The sequence below is a fragment of the Argopecten irradians genome, chromosome 13 (genome assembly GCF_041381155.1).
Source record: "Argopecten irradians isolate NY chromosome 13, Ai_NY, whole genome shotgun sequence".
NCBI lineage: Eukaryota > Metazoa > Mollusca > Bivalvia > Pectinida > Pectinidae > Argopecten > Argopecten irradians.
Window position 1 is genome coordinate 2,967,356 of NC_091146.1, and position 23,667 is coordinate 2,991,022.

Here is a 23,667-nt window from a genome sequence, read left to right on the forward strand (position 1 = left end):
AAAAAAAAAATAATTAAATGAAAATATCAATGTTAGCGACTGTTTTTTTAAACGGCTTAGTTTATTTACAGCAATATGCCGCCACCTGGTGGCAAAGATACAACACTGTAGATTACCTCCCCTGTAACAACTGATCGCGCAACGATAACAGCAAACGAAACGCAGTTTATTAGCAATTCGCCGATGTATATTTGATGTTTTCATATACATTAAAGCTTACAATTGCTTATTTTCACAAAATATCCTTGTAAATATAAGTTTAATATTTTTTGAAGTTGCAAACTGACATCGCTGAGACGTCTGATACTGACGTCGTACTAATGTCGGGGAAACAACGTCCTACTGATGTTGTATTCAAGTCACAACGTCGCAACCAAAATACCACGTGGCAGCGATGTTGTCTTAACGTCATGTGCCCACTGGGTACGTAGGCCTACTGTTTCTTTTTGTCAAAGTGACGTTTAAATAATGAAATGTTTCAAGATGAAGTAACACTATTATTTTAAACTATGTTAAGCTGTATATGAGTGCAAATTGTCACCATAATACCACAAATGAATGTTTATTCAATCCTTAAAAACGTCAGCTTGCAAGGTCGAATCACCCGGGCTCATAGAGGACTAAAAAGTGACGTCATTGGAATGTTCGGGATCAAATCGTCAAATTTAGAAATGGTAATTAGAATAAAAAAAATAATTATCTATTTACTCACATCGCAATATTTTCATATTGCAACTGTTACAGGAAATTCGTATTACCTGGTATCGAGTTCTATGCCTGAATAATCTCGATATTAGTGCTGAAATTATCTGGTTTATTGATATTGTTCCGCTTCTTTTGTTGAGTTTGAATTCGCAAATTCGAAGAACGTCAGAACGCTTGTTTTCAACCGGAATCAACACCGTAGTGATAAAGACCTTCCAAGTGAATTTGTGCATCGGGGGAACAGAGACATAAAAAGTTGATTTTCTCAAAAAGTAAGAAAAATAAAATACATTAATTTTGCTGGAACAATAAAAAAATCATTCTGATTTCGGAACAGTTGGAATCATGAAGATACCTCTAACATTATTTTTATTATTATTAGTTTATATTATGTAAGTAATTATTCCGGGGATATAATGTACAAACAGTGTCAAGATCCCCGAATTTCAGTGTTAGTAGTGAAATATATATATGCCAATGATGCATTTGAAAATAAAGAAATTCAAATTGTATTTAAATATACTTGGTCAGTAATAACAATGATTAGTGTCACACCTGATACGACCAATTATGTAATTATAAACTAATTAGTAAACTATGATTCAAAGGGAAATTAATATAAGCAGACGATACAAACAAAGGAATTACATAAACAATGACAAAGGTATGATAATTAGGGCAGATTTGTACTTAAAGACGACGTTAACATCGACCGTGACACTGAGTAAACATCATCAGAAGATTGGTTATCTAACATTCTCTGTGCGGTCAACTCACCATATAGTATATATGTATACTATTAGTTAAAAAAAATCGTGCCATGTCCCTGTGTTTCAACTCTTATTGTAAAGTGATCATGAAGACCTCGAGTCATACTGGACTGTTATATAAGCAATGTAAATCAAATTGTCAGAGACCGATTGAATCTACATTATCATGTAGTTACATTAAATGTCATAACTTCACAAAAGTGAACGATACAGGCCCTATATATAAAATTATTGTTTAATGTACGAGATTAGTCTACTTTCACCTTATTATTAAGCAGCGCAAATATTAGGCTAAACGTTGGAAGACAAATCACAACACAAACGCAGACTGTAAAGCTTGTAATGACGTCATCAAGGCGAGCGTAATATAAGGAACCAATCCCAGATAATGCAGATCCGGAATTTACTAACAATATACTGGCGCTACCGCTTTTTTCTTTCAAAGAGAGAACATCAATTATAGTAAATACTTTTAAACATGAACACACTCATTGGGTAGACTGCCCTCGTGCGTGTAAGGGGATTATTCTGCCCCGGTTATTTTCACAAAAAATACACACTTCACATATTCAAAAGATCATTAGAGTTCAAAGTTACATCCGATAATTGGACAAGGAAAAGTTATTACAAAGCTACCTATTTGGCACTTAGAAAAATAAGAAACAATTAAAAGGCGTTGGAAAAACATTACTGGTACATGGTCACTAGTCACTCCATAACTAACACGTTCAATCAAAAAGGTTCACTTATTAATCAGTCACATAGTCATCCAGATACTTGGGACGTTGGATTTCCCGGCGAGGCCTGTTGGTTACGATCGGGGTTGTGCAAGTTTCTTGTCCATCGTTAAGGGTCGACTGAGGGTTGAATTCATGCGCTGGTATATCCGATATGACGCTAGGAATTTCTGGTAGTGGTTGTGGTAGTGGAGTTTCTAGCGGTTGCTCATTTTCGCGAAATGTCATCGGTCTGTTTCCAATACTAGTTGGCAATGTTTCATTACACGAGTCCGACTCGTCCTCATCGTTGAGTACAGAATTGTCAGACGCGAGAGTTTCTCTCTCCGTTCTTGTCGAAGTGGTGGAGGGAACCTTAAACAAGTCAGAATCCTTCACGCGGTATGACGATTTACGGAGTTGAGATCCTGCAAACTTACAAATGTACGCCACTGACCGTCACAAGATACAACGATATATCTGTCCCTTCCGTAGAACTTATTACGGTCGTCGTTCACGTACACGATGTCTCCAACGCGACTTTGCGGAGGCGTAGGCAGACAGTTGGACGGTGATTTCGACTTCTCACTATAAGGATGGTTTGCGGTTTTGAGATCGTGTTGACGCGAAATCAATTGCTGGTCGTCAACTGGGATTTGATGGTGAGTGAACTGATCTCGTTGAGTCCACATTTCACGAGCGGACAACCCTCGGTTTCGAAAGCGCGTGTTCATCCGGGACACAACGAGTCCTAAGAGGAGAGGTGTTACTGCTCTGCACGTAGGGTCTTGTCGTAGGATTTTCGTCCTCCAATTCCTGGATCGCGCGTTCGGCAACAGGATTTTTGTTTGGGTTTTTGACACGGCCGATTTCAATCCTCAATCGGTGTTTAGACAAGTCCTTGTCGTTCACGAGAGCGGAAAACCCAGGCGCGCCATCTGTTCAAATAACGGAGAATGGGCCGTTTAACGGATGCATTTCCGAGCACAAGTAGGTCAGACCGTCACGAAGAGATTCGCGTCGTTCGTTTTCCAATATTATCGCGGCAGTGAACGATGTGACGAACTCATGAACCACGAGAATAAGTTGGCGTTCGCATTTCATAACATCCGCCGCAACGACTTTTGCTGGGGAATCCCCAGTGCTTTGCACCCGAGTGTGACGCTGAATTTTGCTGAGTGACGCACATTGATGACATCCGGATGTTTTTCGTTCAACTGCCTTGTCCATGTCGAGGGCGAAGAAATAGCGATGTACAACGGCTTTGAGTTGATGAGTTGACGGGTGGTCCAATTTGATATGGAGCGACGTCAGAAGATCTTCCAATTCGTTGCGCGGAATGATTATGCGTTCACGCCGTGGTTCAAACGGGATATCTTTCTTCACAACCAAAAGTCCGTCTTGTGCAATTGAGGCAGATTGTAGATAACGTTTGACGTCCTTGATATTTGTGAGTTTTTTTGACGGCCGTGTCCCTTGTGTCAAGTGGGCATGTGTGCGACGCAGGTCAGAGCATTCACTCTGAATAGATATCCACGCAGGTCTGCTTATGTACGGCAGCTTCACCGAGTCGTTCAACACATCTTCTGTGGTAATGTGGCGTACCACAGAGCTTTCGGTGTACCGAATGAACGAACAAACCTGACAGTTGGGCTCTTCACACTCTGCGGCATTCCGGCTAGAAAAGTCCGACGGTAAGATGGCAGCACCGGCGACATGTCTGATAGAAATTTGATATCGACTAGCGGTAGCCAAAAATGTGGAGACACGCGGGCTAGCCGAGAACTCGCCCCTACACAGTTTTTCGTAAGCTTCCACACATGGTTTACTGTCTGTTAACACGCAAGCCGAAGCCGTAGACTGGACAATATAAGCGCTGAAGTGTTTTATAGCGGAAGCAATCGAAAGGGCTTCAATTTCACAGGGAATCCATAGACTCTGATTCTGTCGCAGTTTGGCACTGAAGAAGCCGGCAAGCAGTAGTTTATTACCGCGCGCGATGTACAAAGTCGCTCCCAGACCTTTACACTTGAGTGCACCGTCGGTGACTATCCACAATTGGTCGTTTGATCGCGGTAATGTTATGGACTTGTTGGTGCTCAAAGCGGTCTGAGCTTTACGGAAAGACGACAACAGTTCATCGGACCATAATATTTTGTCTTTCGACTCCCTTCCAGCAGTAGCGCTATCGAGTGGCGATATTAAAGACGAACAGCTTTTTATGACGCGCGCGAGTACCTTATAGGCTCCAACGAAAGAACGCAGACCAGTGACTGTTGTCGGTGGTTCACACGAGGCGAGTGCGGCGATTCGGTGTGCCGATGCTCTGAGCGTTCCTTGACGCCAAATCCATCCGAGGATTGTGACTTCCTTTGGTGCAATTACGGTTTTGGTCGAGGAGAGATTCAAGCCAGACTTTTGTAAGGCATCCAGTAATCGACCGAAGTTTGATAGCAATTCCTCTTCCGAGTTTCCCCCGCAATAGAGATCGTCTGCTACTTTCGCAACGATTCCTTCCTGAACGAGATGACCGAGAACACGGCATGTCAATTCCTCCAAAGCCGTTTCAGAACCGGGCATACCCATGGCAGACCGGGCATAAACGCGGACGCCTCGAAACGGAGTCACTACACCATAGTACTTCATAGAGTTTTTATCAAGCGGGATCTGGTAAAACGATTTTGTCAGATCTGTGACGGCGATGTAATTCCATTGTGCGATCTGTCTCAACGTGGAGTCCACATCGGGCATGAGCGATGGTTGGGGTTTACTCGACCGTCCTACGTCGGCGAACGCGGTAACTAACCGAAAGCCACCGTTAGGCTTTTTTACGAGGAAGGATGGATTCACATACTCTACATTTACGCTCACATCCTCGGGGCGACGAAAAACGCCCAGACCCTCGAGCTCGTCAAACTTATTTTGAAGTTCATCCAACTGGTGTTTACTATATTGGGGCAGTCTTCCCTTCCTCTGAGGGGGTTGTACCGGGCCCATATTTACCGTAGCCTTCAATGGACCAACAGCGCCGTTATAACCAGAGAAGGTAGGGTTGAAGACACTATCGTGTTGACCTAACAAGTCTTGAAAGCGGGATTTCACATCTCCAGACAGAATATTATCAGGGTCTAGGTTTACACTGTCAGAATACCTAACGTTTCCGGCTTTTTGAGTTTGAGTTTTGGTTGACATGTTCATATCACTTAACGGTGGAGCGGTTCGGGGCAAAATGTCGATCGGATTTTGCACAGGTGCTCGTTTCGTTTAACAGTCTGAGGTTCAGTAGTAAGGTTGGGTATTCTGATTGTCCCTGCCACGCTAGATACAAGAGACGGTGGCGGCCAGGAAAACGGTTCATCAGTCGTGGGGTGAGGCTCTATAGAGAAAGTTTCATCAGAAGGCGCAACATCGTCAGGGAGTTTCACTTCAAGGAATTCGCCCGGCCATACAGTGGTTGTTGTGGCGACCGGAGCACGAAGAACTTGTGCACGCTGTACGATGTGTTGGTTTGATCCTCGTAGCTGGGAACCATACGTGTACGCGTAGTTATCGCCTATGACTACTTCATGTCGAGATGGTCGGATAGAGATGTTATTTTTCTCCATAAACGGGATACCCGCGAGAACATCTGTCGCGATATTGTCCACAACAAGACCTTCGAAAAACAAATCATGACCATTGTGATGAAATGAGAAGCGGGTTTCACCGATAACGTGTAATGCGGAGATACCGTCAGCCTGACTCACGACATGTGATGACTTGTTTACATGTACGCCTAACTTAGCAGTTATTGACGAATGAATCATGTTGCCTGTCGCGCCGCTGTCAATCGTTAAACGAACTGTGTGATGTCCATAAAAGGCGTCGAGATACGGTGATTGGCGGATTTGTACCCTATTCACACTAACTTCGACACGCGCGGTATGGGAAGAATCGGAGTCTTCTTCGTCACTAGGTGCAGCATCCGAATTCATAACACATCGCGCTTTAGCGAGGTATTTTCGATCATTCAAGGGTAAAAATGTACATTTACTGAGGAAGTGTGTGCTTGTCCGGCCTGCTTCCTTACAGAGGAGGCACGATTTCGATGAAACGGTAGCGCGTGGACGCGGGGTGGGCTTGGGCGGAAACGCGAGACCTTGAGATCGAGTGTTCGATATCGCTGCTCTCATCACTTTGGCATCGTCGCTAGCTCTTATTTCATCTAACAATGAATCTAAAGCCTGCGATATTTCCGGCTTAATTGATGCAAGAGTTCGTGTTCTCAATTCGGTACCGTACCGCTGTTTTACAAGACGAGGAAGTTCGGGGTTTATTAGGCAAAGCCATGTTAAGACTGCCATGTTTTCAATTGTGGGAGACAGTTCTTCATCGTCAGCGATTTCTTGTCCGTGATGAGTGATTCCCTTGTCGCGACGAAGTAAATTATCCTCAATAAACGCCGTTATTCTCTGAAACAGGTCTTCCGGCCTTTCATTAGCTTCGAGTGTTATTGACGCGAAATCGATAAAGTGAGCCCCGGTCGATTGAAATCCGAAGTGCAAGCGAATTGCCTGCCAGATTGACGGGAGAGAAATTAAGTTCTTCACTATGGTACTGCGTGAAATTATAGGACAAAAGTTCGCGATTTGACCCAACATCATTTCAAGTGCACTGACTTTCTGTGCACGTGTTTTCCTCCGTGCCTGGGGGACATTATTATCGTCGTCAACAAAACCTCTATGAGGAGTGTCTCTGGTCTTTTTCTCCCATTGCACGCCTTCAACAAGAAATGGGGCGAAATTAGCATCGAGTGACAACGTGTACACCAGGTTTTGCCTCCAATTTTCAAAAGAGTTTATTGTCTCCACTTTACTCAGACACCACTGTTTTGGTGCTCTATTTTGGTTCGCCATTTTTGTTGGGCGAGCTGACTTACACTGTTACACACCACGCTTGCGACCCGGGTATAATGTGTATACGCTGTGATTAAATGTCTCTTACAGTTCAAAAGTTCATCCGTTTGCTGATGAAAAGGTTTGAGTAAGAATCTCGCTGCCACCATGCCAATATTAGGCTAAACGTTGGAAGACAAATCACAACACAAACGCAGACTGTAAAGCTTGTAATGACGTCATCAAGGCGAGCGTAATATAAGGAACCAATCCCAGATAATGCGGATCCGGAATTTACTAACAATATACTGGCGCAGAACTTATTATGTATATATGTTTATTTCAGAATCATCAATTCAGAAGTACAGTAAAACCTGCCTAGCGACCACCTCTGTGTAAAGACCACCTGTTTAATAAAGCAACTTCTCTACGCCCCACATGACAAAGTTCAACACAATTGAACCTGAGTATAAAGACCACCTGGCTATAGAGACCATTTCCCTCAGTCTATTGGATGGTATTTATAGATAGTTTGACTGTGTCTACAAGAAGATCTACATGCGGATGAGAAAAATTAAAGTTCATTGTTTGTAAAATGATGTATACGAACCTTATCAATGTAAATACTTTGTGAGAACATTCGAATAATTTTGATATCGGTCAGAAACACAAACAAAAACGGCTATGTCTTCCCAAGGTGATATATCAGGCAAGACAGTGGACGACAGATCAGTGAACCTTGGCGGCTGTGGAAAGAGGTCATACATATGTGATGTTTGTGGTAAACGGTTTAATCAGTCTCGGGGACTACAGAGGCACGTAAGGATACATACAGGAGAGAAACCTTAAAATGTGATATCTGTGGTAAGGGGTTTAGTCAGGCAGGTAACCTAAAGACACACATCAGGATACATACAGGAGAAAAACCATACAAATGTAATATCTGTGGTAAAGAGTTTAATGGGTCGATTGAACTGCAGATACACCTCTTGACACATACAGGAGACAAACCTTTTAAATGTGATGTCTGTGGTAAGGGGTTTCGTCAGACCGGTCCACTACAGACACACCTTATGATTCATACAGGAGACAGACCTTACGAATGTCATGTCTGTGATAAAGGGTTTAGTATGGCACACCACCTACAATTGCATCTCAGGACACATACAGGAGAGAAACCTTACGAATGTGATGTTTGTGGTAAGGGGTTTAGTGGGTTGATTGACATTCAGAGACACCTCAGGACACATCTTGGAGAGAAAAAAACACACAAATGTAATATCTGTGGTAAGGGATTTAATCAGACAGGTCCACTACAGGCACACCTCAGGACACATACAGGAGAGAAACCTTTTAAATGTGATGTCTGTGGTAAGGGGTTTAGTGGGTTGATTGACATTCAGAGACACCTCAGGACACATACTGGAGAAAAACCACACAAATGTAATATCTGTGGTAAGGGATTTAATCAGACAGGTCCACTACAGGCACACCTCAGGACACATACAGGAGAGAAACCTTACAAATGTGATGTCTGTGGTAAGGGGTTTAGTGTGTCAAGTAACCTTCACAAACACATCAGGACACATACAGGAGAGAAACCTTACAAATGTAATGCCTGTGGTAAGGGGTTTAGTTTGCTACAAAATCTACAGAAACATCTCATCAGGATACATTCAGGAGAGGAACCTAACAAATGTAATGTCTGTGGTAAAGAGTTTAATGGGTCGATTGAACTACAAAGACACCTCAGGACACATACAGGAGACAAACCTTATAAATTTGATGTATGTGGTACCCAGTTTGATCAGGAACAACAACTAAAGATACATCTCATGAAACACAAAGGAGAGGGACCTTACATATATGTAACTCGTGATAAAGGGTTCAGTCAAAAAAGAGACCTACCTAGACACCTCAGGACACACACAGGAGAGAAACCTTACATATGTGCCACTTGTGGTAAGGGGTTTAGTCAAAATGGAGATCTGCAGAGACATCTCCGGACACACACAGGAGAAAAGCCTTTCACATGTGATGTCTGTGAAAGAGTATTCGCTAGGAAATCTATTTTACAAAATCACGTCAGAACACATAAATTGCATACGTCTCACACATCTGAAAACACTAAAGAGAGGTTAAGAGAGTCTGATACCCAAAGGGAGACATACAGTCACACCTCAACACATACAGGAAGTCAGTCGGGACGCCTACAGACACACCTCGGTGCACATACAGGAAGTCAGTCAGGAGACCTACAGTCGCACCTCAGGACACATACAGGAATTCAGTCGGGACGCCTACAGACACACCTCGGTACACATACAGGAAGTCAGTCAGGAGACCTCCAGTCACACTTCAGGACACATACAGGAAGTCAGTCGGGAAGCCTACAGACACACCTCGGTACACATACAGGAAGTCAGTCGGTAGACCTACAGTCACAACTAAGGACATATACAGGAAGTCAGTCGGGAAACCTACAGACACATCTCGGGACACATACAGGGATTCAGTCGGGAAGCCTACTGACACACCTCGGTATACATACAGGAAGTCAGTCGGGAGACCTACAGTCACACCTAAGGACACATACAGGAAGCCAGTCGGGACGCCTACAGACACACCTCGGTATACATACAGGAAGTCAGTTGAGAGTCCTACAGTCACACCTCGGTATACATACAGGAAGACAGTCGGGAGACCAACAGTCACACCTAAGGACATATACAGAAAGTCAGTTGGGAAGCCTACAGCCAGACATCGGGACGCATACAGGAAGTCAGTCGGGAAACCTACAGACACACCTGAAGACACCTACTCGTAGTCAGTCGGGAGACCTACAGAAACAACTCGGGACATATACAGGAAGTCAGACAAGCCTACAGACACACCTGAAGACACATACTGGTAGTCAGTCGGGAGACCTACAGAAACAACTCGGGACATATACAGGAAGTCAGTCGGGAAGACTACAGACACACCTGAAGACACATACTGGTAGTCAGTCGGGAGACCTACAGAAACAACTCGGGACACATACAGGAAGTCAGTCGGGAAGCCTACAGACACACCTCGGTACACATACAGGAAATCAGTCGGCAGTCGAGACCTGCAGTCACACCTCGGTATACATACAGGAAGTCAGTCGGGAAACCTACAGTCACAACTAAGGACATATACAGAAAGTCAGTCGGGAAGCCTACAGCCAGACATCGGTACACATACAGGAAGTCAGCCGAGAAACCTACAGGCAGACCTCATGACATATACAGGAAGTCAGTCGGGAAGCCTACAGACACACCTCGGTACACGTGAAGGAAATCAGTTGGGAGACCTACAGAAACACCTCGGTACACATACCGGAAGTCAGTCGGAATGCCTACAGACACACATCAGAACACATAAAGGACGTCCATCTGACAATAACGAACTTATCGGAACACGTACGGAATCGATGTCCAACAGACACAACTTATGTGAAATAACTGATCTTAATATGCCTAACATAGTAAATAAAAAATCTAGTGTCAACGAGACTCACGTGATACGCAGAACCATTCATTTACATGAGACTGAATGTGAGCAAACACGTGTTTGTCAAAATATCCAAAGAACTCACCAGGATGTCTGTGTCGATAGTTTTAATCGAGTTATAGACACAGTTGTTAGTGAAGATGGTGTGATCACTAAAGACACTTTTACATACCCGGGGATGAGGATCTTCAAGTCTGAGAAAGGAGTACCAGTGATAAAGTATAGTGTGGAGTATCTCGTACAACAGAAAAACAAATGTTACAGTTGATCATTTAAATTACCGATATATATTAATTAATTATGTTACATGCATTAGTCACCTAGTAAACAACCAAATATTTAATATGTCTATTTTGACGTAGAACCCTGTGTATCGCATATTTTTTGTTTTTGCAATATGTCACAATTATCTACCATCCTTATTTATATAGAAGACAGACATAATTAAACTATTTTATTGATTTTATAAGTGAAAATATCATTTTTCTTTCCAAAATCGTACTCAAACCATATCAAAGTTATTCTCAACTGTATGTAACTATAATAATAGTATATCTAATAACCCGTAAGCACATCTGCCGATCACAAGAATGACGGAGTTACCAATCTCTCTGTCAGAGTTGCTTCCATCCGTGAGGAAGGGGAGGTAATTCTGATTGACCAGAGGGTATCGTATGGTACATGTAGCTGTTGTATCTCGCTATAGTCTTATATAGACTGGGTGTAAAGGTGAAATAATTATGTGTATTTTTATCTGTATACAAGACACTCTAATAAAATAATTGAATTAAATTGAATTGAAAATTATTATTCAATGATACCCAACAAACCTTTAGCCATGGACCAAACGCCAGGCCATTGGGACCCATTCCCAGGTCATTTGGACCCCACCCCCTTTCAAAAAATCATATCCATGGAGTTAATGGGCATCAATACCAAACTTATGTCATAGCTGCAATAGTGGTAACCTGTGGTAGAGTGACCACTGTCACAACAGTACAGTACGCGTCAGGTGGTTTGATCCTCATCCACTCTCGGGATTTACCAGTTTATTTCGTATGTTGAATGATCTCCATCCATCAATTTGTTATACAATGGAGTGTAGTGAAATTTCTATGCCATTTTTGGATGTTTTAGTTCAAACAAATGAAGCTGGTATAATTACTACGGACTTATATTGTAAAGCAACAGATGCACACAATTACCTGAATTTTTATTCTAATCACAGTAAACATACTAAAGTGAATATTCCTTTTAATCTCGCCTCAAGGATTATTACAATTGTTAGTGAGAAGAAAATACAAGATATTAGACTTGGTCAGTTACAACAATATCTTAAGGCTCAATGTTATCCTGTTGAGGTAATAGAGCATGGTATTAGAAAGGCAATTGAAAAGGGACCTTTTACATCCCGTATACATGAACATCAAATTAATACGGCTTTGATTCCTTTTGTTTCTACTTTCAACCCAAGAAATTTCAATATTTTTCCTGTGATTAAAAATAAATGTAATGAGTTACACAGCCAATATTTCCTAACCTGAATTTCAGGTCAAGAAATCTTGACCTGAAATTCACCTGAAATTGACCAGAACTTCTGGTAAATTTCAGGTGAAATTCAGGTCAAGATTTCTTGACCTGAAATTCTGGTCGATTTCTGGTCAATTTCAGGTTAAGATTTCTTGACCTGAATTTCAGGTCAAATTTCAAGAGAAATTCTGGTCAATTTCAGGTGAAGATTTCTTGACCTGAAATTCAGGTCAAATTTCATGCGAAATTCTGGTGAATTTCAGGTGAATTTCAGGTCAAGAAATCTTCACCTGAAATTCAGGTTAAGAAATCTTGACATGAAATTCAGGTCAAGAAATCTTAACCTGAATTTCAGGTCAAGATTTCTTGACCTGAAATTCTGGTCATTATCAGGTCAATTTCTGGTCAAGAAATCTTGACCTAAAATTCAGGTTAAGAAATCTTCACCTGAATTTCAGGTCAATATTTCTTGACCTGAATTTCTGGTCAAATTCAGGTCAATTTTGGGTCAAGAAATCTTGACCTGAAATTCTGGTTAAATTTCCTTGGGTGACTTTCAGGTCAAATTTTCTTTGGATCATTTACTGGATACTGTTATGGCTTTCATAGATCTACTTTCTATTAAAAATGATTTGTAAAATTGTCTATTAAAATGATTCCTCCAGTAAAAAAAGTCTGAAAAATGAAGAGAAGACATTGTAAGTGTTTTTAAAACAGTATTTATTTTGCAGTTAAGAAAAAAAACTGCTACATAAAACTTAAGCACATGTTTTGCTTATCATTTGTAGCAAAGAGCGATAACTCTTTACCAATATCTTGTTTGATCATCACTTTGGACAGAGAAATATGCAAATTATGCATGATATATATACCGGTATGTACAAAAGTTCCTGCTCTGTCACATAGCAATGGTACTTATAATTACACAATTCGGTAATAATTGGTATATACACTGATGAAGTTAACTTTTTACATATATGTACATGCTTTGTACAAAGGATGATGTGGGTTTTGTCAGTGTGATATGCAATGTATATGGAGCTTTTTATATGACCAGAGGTGTTGCCTTGTAGCCAATCAAATCCCTTGTTGCCTTGGTCAAGCCTGTTACTTGAGAGTAGCCGGCGCTTGTTGACCTAACTAATAATTCAGACAAACAGAGTATGGACTTCTCCCTCCAATTCAGGGGTTACAGGCACTGACTGGCCCCAGATATCTGCAATCTCATACCAACAGAAGGCATCAGTCCATCCATTTAGGGAGAAAGAAAACCTAAAAAATAGAAATAAAAAACAAATGCCACAATGAATATGATGTTGACTAAGTAAATATCATGATAGCATGTACACGTATGTATTACTAGATGTTTCTGTGGTTTGCCGGCATGCATAAAATATGAATATTGGTCTTAATTAACCGCAAGTAAAAAAGAAAAAACATTTTGTTTATTTGTTCGTCAAATTACCAAGTCATGTTATTCATCCCGAAAACCATTTGTATGTCTTTTACCAAGTTAATTAATTATGGACATTTGATCTATTCGAAGGTATTACAACATGTATTTAAAATTATACATGGTTAGTATACATGTAAAACCATTCTCCAACTCCAACTAAAAAGTCCTTATTTCTTACATTAGGAATGTATGTGTTTCAAACAAGGTAAATGTTAACCACATTATTTAAAATTTACAAGCAGGAACTTAATGTCATAAAAGAAATATATTGACAGAAAGACAACTCGTATTTCAGTATGAAATCATTTCAGATGTGAAAAAATACCTGATCTTCGTAGCCGAAGAGGCATGGCTAGTTTGCTGATCTTCAATTTTCAAACACTGTCACGTCTGGAGAAAAGTGCTGTTTGTGGCCATGCATTTTAATGTGGTCAGTCTGAAATATTCAACAGTTGTCATTAATAAAGTTTTATAACAAAGAGGCTACAATACTAGTGCCTTTTTGTTATGATCAATGCCTAGACATACAACTTATAATGTTGGAATGTCACTAATAGATCATGTACATGTTTGTGAAAATGGTTACATACTTTTTATACAAGGCAATCCTTTCTCGGCCCATGTGTATCAAAAAGAAAAAAAAAGAAAAATTGTGACTAAATTAAACAATACATCTGTAGAACAAATCATATGCAGCGTAACTCAAGATTGTCTCCCCTTATTAGTAGTTATTACTACAAATAGTTCAGAAGTTAGGGTCCAGTCTGGACAATCAAATCACTGTGAACTTGGCTTTTACTTTTTACCTTTCTCTTAGAACATAGGGTCAATGACCTGAATGTAGTGTATTAAATATCAGCTTTGGGTTACAGAATTGAACTACATATGTATCCTTCAAATTTCATCACCATAAGTCATATATTTAACACTTCAGAAATGCAGGGCTTTGCAGGATATCATTAGATAAGAAGAGGATGAAGAGCCAGTTCTTATACAATATATCTCACTTTATTCAAAGGGAAGCTATTATGAAGTATACATGTATATGGTATAACATACCACATGAGTTATAGCAATCTGATTTTAAAGTTAATTATGGAATAAAACTTACAATGAATAAAAACTTTGCTCCCAATACACTTATCAATACAGTGACATTCATATGTACAATATCATACAAACTTTTTTTTCCACATTTTGTTTGCTTACCAAATAAAAAAGTTTGGGTAAGTTCTTCTTGCCCAGTCCTGGAATATTTTCTTGATTAAAATCAATTTTATATCTCCGTTAATCTCCGGTATTTAATTTCAAAGACATCAATTTGTCAAATCTGGAAAATAAATGAAAAATAAACACTAATGATGGCAATTTAGCATGTTTGTATCTCTGACATATACATGTATGTACATGTATACATTTTGTGTATGTAACTATATGTACCTATAGGTTAACTACCCGTATTTACTTGGGGTTATTGAATCAATATTGCAAGTAAGGTTCTTTAAAAGATTTACTTTTCCCTATTACACCATGCTGATAACTGTTCTCTTAAAATAAACTTTTACAGAACTATCGAATCAGTTAAAAGTTCTATAAATGTCCTCAAAGACTAGACATACGAAATGTAATTATAAATCTCCACAATTAATTTCAATATTCTATATTTTCGTGATAGCAAAATATAAGAAATATATTATTAAATAATCATATAATTATATTTAGCCATTGGTTGCCAGTTATTTACTATAAATAATCTATTTATTTCAAAATTGCATATTGATAAGATTCACAAAGAAATCATCAATGTTGGATCTGAATTAATATTCAGTTGACACAATATGTACCATAGATAAATTTAAGAACAAATTAAAGAATGTTTACAAAACATAAATGTCATCATTGAATCAGGAATGAGGATTATATTAATTATAACATTATTATTGTATCTAAATTAAAGCATCACTACTCTGGTATTTCTATTTTCTTAGTCTAGTGATTTTTTTTTCATTAAAAAAGCTGTGTCGAAAACATGAAGAGATCCTTTCCTGGTAGGTATATGTACATAATTATGCACTATATTTATTAATTTGTGAAGCTGCAGAATGTATACCAATGTAAACTTCACCATTTACATATATAAACATTATCCATTATGGTGTGGAATTTATACAATTACTACACTGAAGTTGTGATAACACTAACAGCTAGTGTTCATATTTTATTTGATTTCTAATTTCCTGTTTTATTTGATTTCTTATTTAACCTTTATTCTTTATATAAGCCTATTTAAGCAAGGTTATGGACAAAAGAGAATAATGACAGTCTTGAGTCTTATAAATATATAATTAGTTCTACATGTACAATTATTATATGTAGATTTCTACATGTACTATGTAGTCTACATGTAGGGTACAATTAATGTACATGTATACTTCTTCATGCCAATCATGATTATAAATGTAATTTGAAGGATTCATTACAGTATTGGTTGTGACAATCTAATTCACTGAATATGGATATGCATACACTCCATACAGGACCTGATGATACACAAACTACTAGACTCTACATAGAGTAGACCTACAAACAGTAGGCCTATCGGACATAATGTATACTGTTACATATCACTAAAGACAATTTATATTTCGCGCACTAAACTTATAACCGACATCCGTAAGGGACGTGTGCGCATGCAGAACGACAGCCATTAAGACGTGTCAACTTATATAATCTCGGGTTACATATATGGTAGCGCATACGCATACTACAGCTTGCGGTGAGTACCTAAACCCATGAAAGATGTTATTATGATATTTGTAGTCAATAATTGTTGTAATTATGATTTTATATAGCGCTGTGTCGATAAACAGCGATATTGTATACCTGTCCGCGGTATGTGTACACACGTACAGGTGCGCGGTGGTGTGTTATTACAAGGTCATGTATATATCGTTAGTAAGGATATAGGATGTTATTTAAATGCTTTAGAAATAGAAATATAATGATGCTATGTAATATAAAGTGTGTATTATATACCCATGTAGCTATTTACTCATATTATTTTATATAAAGGATAGGCACGTGTATTGCCTGTGACTATTATTAGCTAGGCTTGGAACCATTAAGGAGTCATGCTCCGTACATTTCTGTGTATATATTTATAGGGTTCAATCATGATAGTTATGGATTATTGTATATATAGATGTAGCTGATACATGAACCCTGGTGATTGTTGTTATAATTAACGTAATTAGATGTTGTCATTAGACACAATGATAGTTGACCGTCGTTGATTATGGTTATATCTGTGATTGTAGTTCTTCATCCGGGTACGTACGTGTGATGAGGAAGGCCGTCCTATAGAGTGACGGGTCACCTTGACCTGTATGTGGTGACTGATACTGTAGCAACCCATACTATGCAGCAGTGGTCAATGTGAGACAGTTCGGGATGCTGATGCTGGATATCGACGAGCATTATGGTGGTACAGAACTGTGAAATATGCCTATTGGGTGGACTTCAGCCCGCTCAACTGTGCCGTGCGATTAGTGGTACAGAGTACATGTATATATGAACTGAGTGGAACACAGCCTACTCTTATAAACGTCTTTGTAATATATTAATCAGAACCTCCCCGCTTCCGGGCGGCATATGATTTATTTTTCATCAGATGTTGGCTTCTCAAACTTACTTTGTGATTGTCGTATTTTGTTCCGATAACATAGTTAAGCTGCTTGTAATATCGCTGACAGTTAGGCATCCTAGTCGTAGTGTACCGGCAAACATCATATATCGTAATGTATTACACCACATTCACTAATATTGACGATATAATCAAAAAAGAAAAGTTTCAGCATTATGGTGACTTGTAATGTCAAATTAAATTGATTTTTTTTTGTTAAAAATTAAACAGGCATTCTTCAGATATCAAAAAAAAACTTACTGGTTATATTATATAAAATCTCATATAATGTTTAAGCAATACCGTACACGTATTTGACCTTTAATGACTAATATGAATGACATCAAGGATTTCCTTTTTAACAAAAATGTATCTAGCAAGTTTAAGAACACCATACTATCTATAACTACAAAAATTAATGGTTGTCAGACCGTGTAACATATATAACTAACGTATATTGTCATAAAGGATGACTTTCATGCTACATAACTTCACTAATACTACTTCGGCAACATATCAGGGAGAATGAGGGGAAAGAGAGGGAAAGAGAGAAAAAAATCTCTGTCAGCTATCAGCTGTTTACCGGTATATGCTTTATCAAGTTTCAAGTACATGAATGTATATATATTAACTATAAAACTAAATAACCTGAGTTAATTAACTAAACGACATGTAAATGGCACGAAGGATGTTTTTTGTCAAAACATGTTAATATTTTTTCTCTATGACTATCAAGTTTGTAGTACATTACAACATATATTCTAACAAACGGTAACGGCACGAGTTCACTAAATGGCAGGTATTGTCATCAGTGTCCTTTTCTAACTACAATTTGTAAATATCTTCTTACTAAACATAATGGAAAGTTGTTCAGCAAAATTTGGAGCAAGGATAGGTCCAAAATTCGGATCGCAAATTCACTCAGAAATTTTACTTTGACATAATAATTTACTTTGAAATTTGACTATTGGTTCCAAAACTGTTTTCATAAGGCTTGAACATGATAATTTACTTTGAAATATGAATATTGGTATAAACACTGTTCTTATAAGGCTTGGTTCAAGAAAAACATAATTGTAGTATATGATTTAATGAAGGATAGTGACACGCTTACTTTTTACTGTTTTGATGAATTGATACAAATCTATCAGATTAGTACTAATTTTGTGGAATATCACGGTTTTATTATCTGCTATCAGAGAATACCTGAATTAGGCTGACTCTGAAATATGTCAAATTTGTTTCCTACTTACATTAAATATTCATATTGATCTGTACAATGTAATGAAAAAATAACATACTCCTACCGGGAGGAGAAGATGGGAAGACTTAATTAGTTCAGTCGAATCATTTGAAATGGGTTGATATTTCTAAAATTTCCTTTACAGTAACGAAAATTATAAGCTTCAGTGGTTTCAATATATATTATAGCAGATTCACTCAGCAATTTTACTTTGACATGATAATCTACTCTGAAAAAAACATTGTGTTACAAATTATATAAGTACATTTGCCTAGTACAGAATAGTACGTACATATATTACAATTTCAGTTATATTTTAAACACCTCCTAATTTTTTCATTTAATTTGCATAAACAACCAAACGATAAGATTTCGTTATAAAATGACACTTAATCCTCTAAACAATAGAACAGCCAACTCTAGATCACTGCTTATTGTTTTGATGTGGTCATGATCAATGTATCACACCTTCACGCTTGGCTGCACACTGCTACAGATACGAAGAGATGTATATATGGGGTGGTTATCTATCCTTTAATCTTCGAAATATTTTTCTCGAAAACCCAGCTCCCTACCGCTCCGAACCCGCTGTAAATGAAAATGTGTATGAGCAAGGGACGTCAGAAACATTATATAACATGTGTTGAGAATATGTTTAACAGTATTTACATTAAAACCTATCTATTAAAACCACCCAGTGGTCTGAGTAAAAGTGGTCTTAATAGCGAGGTGGTCTTAATTCTGAGGTGGACCAGGTTTCTTCTATGATCATAACGATCAAGAACAGAAACTCTGTATCCTAGCTGACCGGTACATAATATATGTACTGTATTTTTGTTTCAAAATTGAAATTTTATGAAAAATGCAATATACATGTATATATAAATGTATATTATATATATATTTTTTTATTTTTTGTTCATTTTTTTGCATTTAACACATTTACAAATACATGGACATCAACATAAACTTGACATGACATATACATTACATTTATATATAAAAAAAACATAAGAAACATAACATAGCATGCTGAGTATGTACATGTACGTGTGGGGAAAAAACCAGTTTGATATATTTTAGTTAAGATAAATTTGCAAATTACTATATTTGATCAATTAGTTTTGTCGGCCATTAGAATCTTAATCATATCATATTTTAATGCATGCGTATCTAATCAAAACCAATAATTTACAAATATTTTTTTAAAGTTTGAGAAAATTAGGGACTTATAATGACTATACCATTTATTTCTAGAGCATAGACATATTTTTTTCATTAAATAAAGTTAATGGTGTGTGCTTATTTAAATCTTAAACTGAATTTCACTGAAGTAATTGTTGACAATCTAAATGAAAATACTTTTTCTAGACATTACTTTCTATTATGTTTTAATTATAATTCAAATATATATCGTTAGTTTAATCAGAGATTTAGATAGTTATTAAATTATCTATGTCTCTGGTTTAATTATCACATAGCATCACCTGAGGTAATAACATCTATGTATTAACATCAACGGTAAAATTTTACCTTCATGTAAGGAAACCCCTGGAAGATTATCAACTATTTCCAGATCATGTGGAAAAGTACAGGATTGACCGAGGATTTCAGCTAACATTTTCATTTGTCCGTAAGTGCGGAAACCGATCTGATGTTAACAACTTGATGTGAAAAAGTAGCTTTTTCTGAGTGGTTTACATCCCTTATGTTTGGCTGATCGTTTTTCGTCTGTCGTCTTTTTGCCCCAATTTATTTTGTCCATCACAATTTTTTTTTTTTTTTTTTTAATTATGGTGGTTTTGTCTAAATCCACTCTTTTTTCTTTGTTAGAGGAGCAATGGAAGGAGCCAATCACATTAGATGTTGTCAAAAAAATTAAAAGTAAGGTTAGCAAAAGAACTATTCCACTTTTTCATTTCAGACAAATGATAAAGATCAACCCATTTTTCAGAGGCAGAACTCTATAGCAGAAAAAGAATGGCGTGACGAGGCCAAAGTTAAAGCGGGAATTCAATTTCGAACGGCTTTAAAAAATTCTCATTAGTCCTTTCCCAAATTTTTCCTGGGATGTAATCATTTTGGCCCTCCAATGAAACTGAAATACGAGTCGAAGAAATGAAAAGTAAACTTTTTGAAATGTGTTGAAGGAAAAAAATATTATTGAGGGGAAGTTTTGTATTGTTTTGTAAGTAATACCAAGAAAAAAGAACAGAAGTTTGTTCAAAAGATTTTCATCTATGGAAAATGAATTGAACAAATCTCCAACTGGAAAACAAACAAATGTGATACTAAATATGAGAATGACTGTTTAGTGCTAGAAAAAGGAAATCAATACAAGAGTGTGTTCTCCTTCATATCGGACAAAAATGAAAAAAAAAGATAATGAGAAATGTAAAAATGCCCTTGAAAACTTACAACTCAATGGTTGTAAACCAGTTAGTTGTTACTGTTCTTAGAAATGGTAAAGAAGAAGTTATTAAACTTTTTCCAGGGCAGATGAGGGATGATATGGAAAATGTAGATGAAACTAAGCTAGATAGTATTAATGCTTAAATATTGTATATTTTGGATACATTTAATGTGTCTTTCGGGAAGGCCTATCATGGAGTTAAGTTCACTGTTTAAGAGTATGCCCCGTGCTTCATAATATAGCGGAGAATATTAAAAGTCTGAATCAAGGGTTTTTTGAAATCATCACACACAACCAGATGGTCTTGGGGTAACAGCAGTCCATTGAAAACAGAGACTAGTTTTGATGTTAGTTTCACAGTTATTGTTAGAAAACGATGACCTCATTTCCTGATAACAATTTGAAGGTTAAAAATCATCTGGGCGAATGGCACTCGGGTGTGGAAAAGGTTACATGTGGTTAACTTTGCTTTTAACTATTGTCAATGAAGGTTCAGCACATCAAATTTGCTATCCACTATGTATAGTTCAAACAAAGGAGATGTATGCAGAACTAAACATAGCACTAGATGATCTGCAGCGGGATGTAGGCAGAATTACAGGGTAGTAAACTGAAGGTTGGTGATCGAGAGTTCACAGTGAATATTTACTTAGGTGGTGATTATAAATTCTTGTTAGTTGCTGTTGGAATTTCCCTTCAGTTTGCAGCTACACATTCCTGTATTATACTGCAAATGTGAGAAAAGGAAAGAAATAAATTTAACAAGCGGTGGGTCGATGAAAGACCCGGTTCTTGGTGCAAGGTTAATCGTACACGTCATCAGAGCCTGTGGATACCCCTGCAAAGAGTGGCAGGTCCCTCTAAACGGAAAAAAGTACAGGTCTTATTCTATTGTAAATCAACCTCTTTTTCCATATGTATTACACCCTTTCAAGTAGTATTAGATCAGCGACATTCTCTTCCTGAGAATAACTGACAAGCTCTTTAACCTTTTAGTTTCAGAACTGAGTAGTGTTGGATAATATTTCACAGCATGACAACACTTTGTTGAATTAGATATAGAGCAAAATCAAGCATGTTGCTGCATTAGAAGAGTGTATTACAGCATAATGGGTATTCCATTTGAACTTTTTTGTTAACAAATATACAAGAAAGTTAGTGTACAGAGATTTGACATAGGGCCAGAAAAACTAACACTGATGGGACAAATTTCAGGCATCTGATCTTCTTCCTGACAAAGATAGAGCTGACCATTACAGAAGTTGTAGGGATGATATTCTCAGAAATAAATGTACTTCTGAGATCTGAATCCCCCTATCCAGAACGCTTTCCAGATTTTTAGCAGCTGAAAGCTGGTAGGCAACCATAAAAGTAACTTTTATACCAAGTCGGGACAATCCATCCATAATAACACACACCTTCGGTAACCAATGTCAGTGATTGAGTTGGTTACAGCTACACATGGAACCTTGTCCTAGATTATATACACAACAAGAGCTCAAGAAAAAAATGACTTTGATAATCATTACTAAGAGCTACTTCAGGGCAACAAACCACAGAGGCCTTTCTGTCTGCCCTGAAACAAGTAAAGGAAAAATACCAAAACAGACCTATTGATCTTTAAGTGGCACGAACATCAAAGGAAAAAAACCTAGTATACAAAGATAGAAAGCATATAGATAGATAATTTAAACGATTTTACTGGTTACATAGTAATATAACAAAGACTGCTTTGATCTAGGTCATCCAACTTGGTGTGTTTATTAAAACACACAATCTATCCATCCCCACCTTGTGAGTCACCACCCCCACCTTATAGTATAATCAGTGGTAGTCCCACAGTCATTTTGAATTGTCCAAATAGACAAGATGAAATATTACTTGTGTACCACAATGTACATGATATACTGGTAACATGTGTAAGTACCAATTTTCTTCGATGTTGAGTATTTTATATTACTTTGAGTTATTAAACTGTTTATATTTTCGTTAATTTTATAATCATTTTTTAGATTAGCACAAGAAGTGCATGTGATGTAAATTGTGCAATATATATGTAAGTGCTGAATCATAAATGTATGAATGTAGACATTGTAATGTTACATGTATATGTGTCCCATGCAATATAAAAGGTGCATTTCCCTCTAAATACATGCAAGTTTCACATTCAAAATATTTCCAATACATGGATGGCATTATGCATTATATTAATAACATTAATTCAGAATAGTTGTGATATTTTGGTGATTTTGGTAATGGTAAAAAAGTATATGCAATAGGTGGGCATGTGTGATTTCCCATGTGTGTAGCATAATATAGGACAGCTAATCCTTGCACCTGATGGCTTAATGAAAAGGTACAAGGACATGGGATACAAATATAGTAGCAGAGATTAAAGGTCCGCCTTGCCAAATGCATAAAAAGAACATGAAATTGCAAATCGTAAAGTAGCGTTCAGATATCCAAGGCAGCTAAAACTGTATCACGTGTTAAGACATATATAATGGCTGTTAATCTCATTAAGATTGTATTGATGGATGGTATAATCCCGTATTGGGCTGAAGAGTAATCTAATCATATACGAAGTGGTACTCTGTCAAATTAAAGTGGGCCAAACTGATAAATATAATCCACCGGTAAACCAAAACATACAAGTGCAGACAGGGGTGAAGGGTAGCGCTATAAAAGAAGTGGCTTATTATATGTAAAATAAAACCATTTTGCAGGAAGACATTTAAAAA

The 23,667-nt window shown here is 37.6% G+C and overlaps 1 protein-coding gene and 1 long non-coding RNA gene across 2 annotated transcripts in view; one reads left to right on the forward strand and one right to left on the reverse strand.

Moving 5' to 3' along the window:
• LOC138305463 (uncharacterized) overlaps positions 1-23,667 on the forward strand; it is a 124,012-nt gene that overhangs the window by 62,829 nt on the left and 37,516 nt on the right. The gene's annotated exons all lie outside the window — the stretch shown is intronic.
• On the reverse strand, positions 12,836-17,444 carry LOC138306254 (uncharacterized). The gene is made up of 4 exons (XR_011205818.1): positions 17,280-17,444; positions 14,798-14,918; positions 13,914-14,024; positions 12,836-13,404 (listed from the first exon to the last, which is right to left on the reverse strand). It is a non-coding gene; the product is annotated as an uncharacterized lncRNA (long non-coding RNA).